Genomic DNA, 9,458 nt, shown 5'->3' on the forward strand with positions numbered 1-9,458 from the left:
GTAGCCCTAAGGATGAATTTTATTTTCATAGCCTCTACAAATGAGTGTGCAGGAAAGTCCCTAAAGTGTAACAAAGAGAAAAATACCTATGAGGACATGTCAGAATAACAAATTTTACATGTGTACTTTTTTCTTTGTGTAGGAAAGACTATGTCTTAGTAGATCATGATTATATAATAATTGTACACAAATGCACACATACACACAACAGACTTAATAAACGAATTCTACTTTCCTCTAGTAGTAACGTACCTATGTATTCTGCATTCACCCCTTCAGGTTATAGATTTACCTTTAACAAACTCACTTTGAAGTGACATTAACAATAGTAATTTCTTAATATATTAACAATATCTTTGGGCTTTGGGTTTTCTGCCTTTGCACAACCTGGGTTTGTGTGTCTTTATCTTCAACTTGCTGTTCTTAATGTCACCACTTCCCATAATCAAGAATGCAATATATCATTTTTTAGAAGTCAGAACTGTTTTAAAGTATCAAATGCTTCTAGGTAAAAAACTGACATCAAGAGAAAATGCAATTAGACATTGAACAGAATGGTTAAGTTCATTTTAACATTCTACCACTGTATAAATTAGTATACACTAATCATTTCCCAGACATATAATGTTTCAGCAGACCCGTGGGCAAGTTTCTTTGGAATGTTTGATAATTGAAATTAAGTCCTGCCATGTGTCACATTCAGCAGTGTTTCCTAGTCACTATTAGAAACATACATTAATGAAGTTATTATTCATAAAAAATTTAAAATAACATCATATTTTGGACCTGATAGTTCATGGATTGATACGTCTGAGGGATTTCTAATTGGCTTGAAGGACTGAACATCAAGCATAAAGTAAACTGAAGACTGGATTTTGTGGCTTAGAGAACCAGAATATAATTGAACATACTTTGCATTTAAACAACTACGTATTGCTGACACGGTTTTCTTTTCTTTTTATGGTGGTGGTGGTTGTTATTTCATGAATGATGCATAAAAATTAATAATAACTTTGTATGCATTCAAATTCCTACAAGGTGTTTTTTTAAAAAAAACACAAGGAACTCTTGCCCAAGGCAATTCTTCTGTCTATCCACTTCAATGTACAAGACTTCTTGTGTAATATAATTTTAAATTAAATAAAATGAAGTTTCAATGCTACCTATTCTAGGTATAGATTTGGCTTTGTTAACTCTATAAAACAGTCTTTCAAATGACTCAAACTGCATTAGGAAACTAGCTAAACCATTTATGGCACCCATGAAAAATTTTCTTAATGATTTTTATTGCTGCCTGTTGGTTGATTTATAGCAATAAATGCCCACCAGAGAAGCAAGGGAAGATCTAAAATGGACACCCTATCGTCAAAATCAAAAGAGCTAGAGGAGCAAGATCAAAAAAACTCAAAAGCTAGCAGAAGACAAAAAATAAGATCAGAGCAGAACTGAAAGAGACAGAGACAAAAAATCCTCCAAAAAATCAATAAATCGAGGAGCTAGTTTTTTGAAAAGATTAACAAAATACACTGCTAGCCATATTAATAAAAAAGAAAAGGGAGAAGAATCAAATAGATGTAATAAAAAACGATAAAGGGGATATCACCACTGACTCCATAGAAATACAAACTGCAATCAGAGATTACTACAAACAACTCTATGCACATAAACCAGTAAACCTGGAAGAAATTGATAAATTCCTGGATACTTGTACCCTCCCAAGCCTAAACCAGGAAGAAGCTGAAACCCTGAACAGACCAATAACAAGTGCTGAAGTTAAGGCAGCAATTAAGAGCCTACCAATCAAAAAAAGCTCAGGTCATTCACAGCTGAATTCTATCAGATATACAAAGAGGAGCTGGTACCGCTCCTTCTGAAACTATTCCAAACAATACAAAAGAGGGAATCCTTCCCAAATCATTTTATGAGACCAACATCATCCTGATACCAAACCCTGGCAGAGACTCAACAAGAAAAGAAAACTTCAGGCCAATATCCATGATGAACATAGATGCAAAAATCTTCAACAAAATACTGGCAAACTGATTGCAACAGCACATTGAAAAGCTTATCCACCATGATTAAGTAGGCTTCATTCCAGGGATACAAGGCTGGTTCAACATATGCAAGTCTCTAAATATAATCCACCACATAAACAGAACTAAAGACAAAAACCACATGATTATCTCAATAGACACAGAGAAGGCCTTCGACAAAATTCAACAGTCCTTTATGCTAAAAATTCTCAATAAACTAAGTATCGAAGGAACATATCTCAAAATAATAAAAGCTGTTTACAAAAAACCCACAGCCAATATCATACTGAATGGGCAAAAGCTGGAAGCATTCCCTTTGAAATCTGGCACTAGACAAGGATGCCCTCTCTCATCACTTCTATTCAATATAGTATTGGAAGTTCTAGCCAGAGCAATCAGGCAAGAAAAAGAAATAAAGGGTATTCAAATAGAAAAGGAGGAGGTCAAATTGTCTCTATTTGCAGATGACATGATTGTATATTTAGAAGACCCCATCGGCTCAGCACAAAATCTCCTGAAACTGATAAGCAACTTCAGCAAAGTCTCAGGATAGAAAAATCAATGTGCAAAAATCACAAGCATTCCTATACACCAATAACAGACTTAAAGAGAGCCAAATCAAGAATGAACTGCCATTCACAATTGCTACAAAGAGAATAAAATGCCTAGTAATACAACTAACAAAGGATGTCAAGGAACTCTTCGAGGAGAACTACAAACCACTGCTCAAGGAAATAAGAGAAGACACAAACAGATAGAGAAACATTCCATGCTCTTGGTTAGGAAGAATCAATATCGTGAAAATGGCCATACTGCCCAAAGTAATTTATAGATTCGACACTGTCCCCATCAAGCTACCAATGACCTTCACAGAACTGGAAAAAACCACCTTAAACTTCATATGGAACCAAAAGAGAGCCCACATAGGCAAGACAATCCTAAGCAAAAGAACAAAGCCAGAGGCATCACGCTACCTGATTTCAAACTATACTACAAAGATACAGTAATCAAAACAGCATGGTACTGGTACCAAAACAAAGATATAGACCAATGGAACAGAACAGAGGCCTCGGAGGCAAAACCACACATCTACAACCATCTGATCTTTGACAAACCTGACAAAAACAAGCAATGGGGAAAGAATTCCCTGTTTAATAAATGATGTTGGCAAAGCTGGCTAGCAGTATGCAGAAAGCAGAAACTGGACCCCTTCCTGACACCTTACACTAAAATTAACTCCAGATGGATTAAAGACTTAAACATAAGACCTAACACCATAAAAACCCTAGAAGAAAACCTAGGCAAAACCATTCAGGACATAGGCATAGACAAGGACTTCATGACTAAAACACCAAAAGCATTGGCAACAAAAGCCAAAATAGACCAATGGAATCTAATTAAACTCCAGAACTACTGCACAGCAAAAGAAACAATCATTAGAGTGAAGCAGCAACCAACAGAATGGGAAAAAATTTTTGCAATCTACCCATCTGACAAAGGGCTAATATCCAGAATCTGCAAAGAACTAGAACAGATTTACAAGAAAAAAACAAACCCATCCAAATGTGGGAAAAGGATAGGAACAGACGCTTTTCAAAAGAAGACATATATGAGGCCAAGAAACATATGAAAAAACACTCATCATCACTGACTACTGTATTAGAGAAATGCAAATCAAAACCACATTGTGATACCACCTCACGCCAGTTAGAATGGCAATCATTAAACAATCTGGAGACAACATATGCTGGAGAAGATGAGGAGAAATAGGAACACTTTTACACTGTTGGTAGGAGTGTAAATTAGTTCGACCATGGTAGAAGACAGCGTGGTGATTCCTCAAGGATCTAGAAATAGAAATACCATTTGACCCAGCAATCCCATTACTGAGTATATACCCAAAGGATTATAAATCATTCAATTATAAAATGCACATGTATGTTCATAGCACACTGTTTACAATAGCAAAGACCTGGAACCAACCCAAATGCCCATCAGCAATATAGACTGTAGAAGGAAAATGTGGCACATATACACCATGGAATACTATGCAGCCATAAACAATGATGAGTACATGTCCTTTGTAGGGACATGGATGAATCTGGAAACCATCATTCTCAGCAAATTGACACAAGAACAGAAAATCAAACACCATATGTTCTCACTCATGGGTGAGTATTGATCAATGAGAACACATGGACACAGGCAGGGGAGCATCACACACTGGGGTCTGTTGAGGGTGGCCAACGGAGGGACAGCGGGGGGTGGGGAGGTTGGGGAGGGATAACATGGGGAGAAATGCCAGATGTAGGTGACAGGGGGATGGAGGCAGCAAACCACATTGCCATGTGTGTACCTATGCAATGATCCTGCATGATCTGCACATGTACCCCAGAACATAAAGTACAATAATAAATAAATAATTTTTATTATTTTAATATATTTCAAGTTAGAGTTTATTTCTCCATGGACATAAAAAGAATGCCTCTTATTTCATCCCTAGGTAAAAATTGTTTTGACAACTTTTGAATAGTTAAAAAAGTTGATTTTTCCGTTATTAATATAGCCAGAAATACAAATTCCTCATTGATAATTTTGAAAAACAGTGTAGAACTTAGGCATACTGGCTACCATTAAGTGGTAGGCAGAGTTATCAACAGGCAATATCTATTTATTAATATACACCAAGAGAAAGAATTTTATTCAATAATTACTACTGATAACTTTTAATACAAAGATTCCATTACTTCTATTAATGACCACTTATGGTTATAAAACAGGAAGAGAAATGTTAAATAGTAATATTTAATAATGTGACAGATGCCATGACTTCTTACAGAGTTGCATAATTTTGTTACAATTATTTTACCATTTAACACAATAGTAAGAATATGAGCACATCTTGATTACAAAGAAGGCACCTGCAAATAAATTTGCATCTTGGCATTGTAAGCACTTGACCTGACTTCTAATAAAACAGTTGTTTCTCATAACAAAAAACTATACAACTCTCAATGTAATATATCATCATGTCACTATTTTATTCTTCATTACCTATAAGCAAGAAAGATATTGATTTCTTCAAAACTATGTCTGAAATACAGCCTACAAATCCAATATTTTTGAATCATAACACAGTATTGCTTATCATGGAAAATAATTTGCTGTGGCAGGCATCTCTTACGCAAATGTTCTAAAGTGAAGGTAATAGAAACAGTGTTATAAAAAAGTCCATAGTTGAAAGGCAGATGAGCTTGTTCGATGTTTACATTAATGGGGAGCCATTAAGTATCAACTCATTGTCATTGTTTCCTCATGAAGGGCACACACAGTTAATTTATTTCATAACATCAACAAACACATTTCTCGTGAAATAAACCAATATTCACTATTTATCAGTTTAGCGCGATTAGACACTAGTGTCAGCCTAAAAGTAAAATAGAATAATATTTCCTTTTTGCCCACATAATGATTTCTGCTAAACAATAGCTAGGAGCCAGGATGAATGACCAAATAAAATATCTCCACCTTGTCAGAGAATAAAAATCTAGTTATGCCTAAGCCTCACAAAAGTATGTTTCCATTCAGTCTCTACCTCAACTGGAACAGCAAATAGCAACTAATTATGATGCTTTTATATGGGCTGGGACATGATTATTAACATGTGATTCACGTCTCTTTATTTAATATAGTGGAGTGATCAAATCTTAAAACCAAAGTCTAGCCCTGGACAAAACTCTTCAGAGATCCAGTATGTTCCTGCTGAAAAGAACACTGTGTACCTGTTCCATGAAATTGTATTCCAGACTGGATGAGTGTTCCTAAAACCAACAACCAACATTAAGTGAAACCCTAAATAGCACAGAACACAATATGTCTTTCCATAATGCAGCGAAGTCAGACTTAAAATGGACTGTGCATGGAACTCACATCTGTAGAAACTCTAAGGTCCCAGAGACTGCAGTTGTACCTACCTTTCTCACCATTATTTTTCTCTAAACCCTAGCATGTGTTAGATCAATTCTGGTTGACAGGTAATATTAGAATCAGAACATGGCCAATATTTTCAGCCAAATAAATGAACACTATTGTTTCAATAGTTTATAGTTTTAAAGCTATAATTTTAAAATCAATAGACACAAACAGCATAAAAAGGGAAAAACAATAGAAGTTACTGAGGGTGTTATTTTGCCAATTTTTAGTATACGGCTTGTGAAAAAAAAGGGCTAGTTTGGCTTTTGAGCCAAGGGTTCTTAGAGTACCTAAAAGACAGCTCCCGTACACTCTCCCTCCCAGAAGCAGTAAGAAGAATAATTATCTAAAAGGAATATAAAATGAAAATAAGTTAACTCAACTTGGATAGATGGTATATTGAGATTTCAGTCATGAGTTCTCTCACGTGTGCATATAATTTTTAAAGATGTACAATTTTGCTTCAAATTTGAGTAGCTATTATTGTTTCAATGTTAAAGTTGATTTGTCACTTACTATATGATATACTGGCCTTTTGGCATTTACGTAGTTTGTTGGCATTTTTGTAATATAGAGAGTGAAAACAGAGATAATACATTTTCAAATATGTTTTCATCTATTGTTTAAGACTTCAAGTTTTAGATAATCTTTGAAACTTCTTACATATAAAAATTATTTTCACCATCTACCACCTACTATGTACCCTATAAGTAACCAAAATTGGAAATATTTTGATCAATATAAATGTTGTTACTATTTACAGTAATTCATAAAGTTTAACCCCCCACCCCAAAAATCAGGATAAAAATGCAAACTGTGGTAACATTTATGATTTTCTTCTTTGATGCTAAAAGAAAATATAAAACCAAAGCACTTTTTATTATTCTTGCACTTTAAGTTCTGAGATACATGTGCAGAACGTGCAGGTTTGTTACATAGGTATACACATGCCATAGTGGTTTGCTACACCATCAACCCATCATCTACATTAGGTATTTCTCCTGATGCTATATATCCTCTATCCCCCTACCCCCTCGACAGGCCACACACAGTGTGTGCTGGGCCCCTCCCTGTGTCCATGTGTTCTCATCGTACAACTCCCACTTATAAGTGAGAATATGTGGTGTTTGGTTTTCTGTTCTGTGTTAGTTTGCTGAGAATGATGGCTTCCAAATTCATCCACGTCCCTTCAAAGGACACGAACTCATTTTTTATGGCTGTATAGTATTCCATGGTGTATTTTCTTTATCCAGTCCATTATTGATGGGCATTTGGGTTGGTTCCAAGTCTTTGCTATTGTGAAAAGTGCTGCAATAAACATATGTGTACCTGTGTCTTGAAAGTAGAATGATTTATAATCCTTTGAGTATATACTCAGTAATGGGATTGCTGGGTCAAATGGTATTTCTGGTTCTAGATCCTTGAGGGATCACCACACTGTCTTCCACAATGGTTGAACTAACTAAAACTCCCATCAACAGTGTAAAAGTGTTCCTATTCCTCCACATCCTCTCCAGCATCTGCTGTTTCCTGACTTTTTAATGATCGCCATTCTAACAGGCATGAGATGATATCTCAAGGTGGTTTTGATTTGCTTTTCTCTAATGACCAGTGATGATGAGCTTTTTTTCATATGTTTGTTGGCTGCATAAATGTATTCTTTTGAGAAGCATCCGTTCATATCCTTTGCCCACTTTTTGATTTTTTTTTTTTTGTAAATTTGTTTAAGTTCTTTTTATATTCTGGATATTAGCCCTTTGTCAGATGGATAGGTTGTAAAATTTTTGTCCCATTCTGTAGGTTGCCCGTTCAATCTGATGATAGTTTCTTTTGTTGTGCAAAAGCTCTTTAGTTTAATTAGGTCCCATTCGTCAATTTTGGCTTTTGTTGCCATTGCTTTCCGTGTTTTAGTCATGAAGTCTTTGCCCATGCCTATGTCCTGACTGGTATTGCTTACGTATTCTTCTAGGGTCTTTATGGCTTTAGGTCTTACATTTAAGTCTTTAATCCATCTTGAGTTAATTTTTGTATAAGTTGTAAGGAAGGGGTCCAGTTTCAGTTTTCTGCATATGGCTAGCTAGTTTTCCCAACACTATTTATTAAATAGGGAATTCTTTCCACATTGCTTGTTTTTGTCAGGTTTGTCAAAGATTAGATGGTTGCAAATGTAGTGTTGTTTCTGAGGCCTCTTTTCTGTTCCATTGGTCTATATATCTATATAGACCTATCTATATATCTATATATATCTATATATCTATATACAGTAACATGCTGTTTTGGTTACTGTAGTCTTGTAGTATAGTTTGAAGTCAGGTAGTGTGATGCCTCCAGCTTTATTCTTTTTGCTGAGGACTCTCTTGGCTATACAGGTTCTTTTTTGGGTCCATATGAAATTTAAATTTTTCTAATTCTGTGAAGAAAATTAATGGTAGCTTGATGGGGATAGCTTTGAATCTATAAATTACTTTGGGCAGTATGGCCTTTTTCACGATATTGATTTTTCCTATCCATAAGTATGTAATGTTTTTCCATTTGCTTGTGTTCTCCCTTATTTCCTTGAGTGGTGGTTTGTAGTTCTCTTTGAAGAGGTTCTTCACATCCCTTGTAAATTATATTCCTAGGTATTTTATTCTCTTTTTAACAATTGTGAATGGGAGTTCACTCATGATATGGCTCTCTATTATTGGTATAAAGGAATGCTTGTAATTTTTGCACATTGATTTTGTATCCTGAGACTTTGCTGAAGTTGCTTACCAAAGTATTTTGTGTCATTTTATGAATATGCAGAAATAATAAAGCTCTTTCTCTAATTATAATTATTAATACTCTTGCTTTAAAATGTTCAAATTTAAGTGGTAGCAACATTTACTAAAAATTAGGGTTTAATTTTTCTCCCTTGAGATTCTCTCTTAAGTTAAAGATGACATCACCACTCACCTCATTAATGCAAATATGGCCATATTAGAATGCAGCCCTTGAGTATCTCCCTCTGTGTCTGTGGATTTATCATGCTCTTTCAGCAAAGTGGTGTGTAAATAAGTACTTTTCTGCAATTCTAACTTGAGAAATAGACATATCTTCTTTGCTGACACTGAATATTCTTCAGTGGAAAAATAAGATAAGTGATGTGCACAGCAAATTTCATGAACATGAGGACACTCGAGGAATAAATAAAATATACTGTGAAAATTGGTTCCAGCTTAACAATAATTAATCAACTACAGATTAAAAACTTCCTACATACCTGTCACTACTGAGTAAATGGGGCAAACATTTTCATGGAATCACAGAGTTTGAGAAGAGATAGAAGTTTTAGAATTCATCTAGTCAAATTGTCCTTAAATGGTTAACTGTTTTCTATTGGATTTTCAGGTTTTGTGTTTCAATTTTTTTTTTTTTTTTTTTTTTTTTTTTTTTTTTTTTTTTTTTTTTTTTTTTTTTTTTTTTTTTTTT

This window comes from Cebus imitator, unplaced genomic scaffold (genome assembly GCF_001604975.1).
Source record: "Cebus imitator isolate Cc_AM_T3 unplaced genomic scaffold, Cebus_imitator-1.0 Scaffold14, whole genome shotgun sequence".
NCBI classification, from domain to species: domain Eukaryota; kingdom Metazoa; phylum Chordata; class Mammalia; order Primates; family Cebidae; genus Cebus; species Cebus imitator.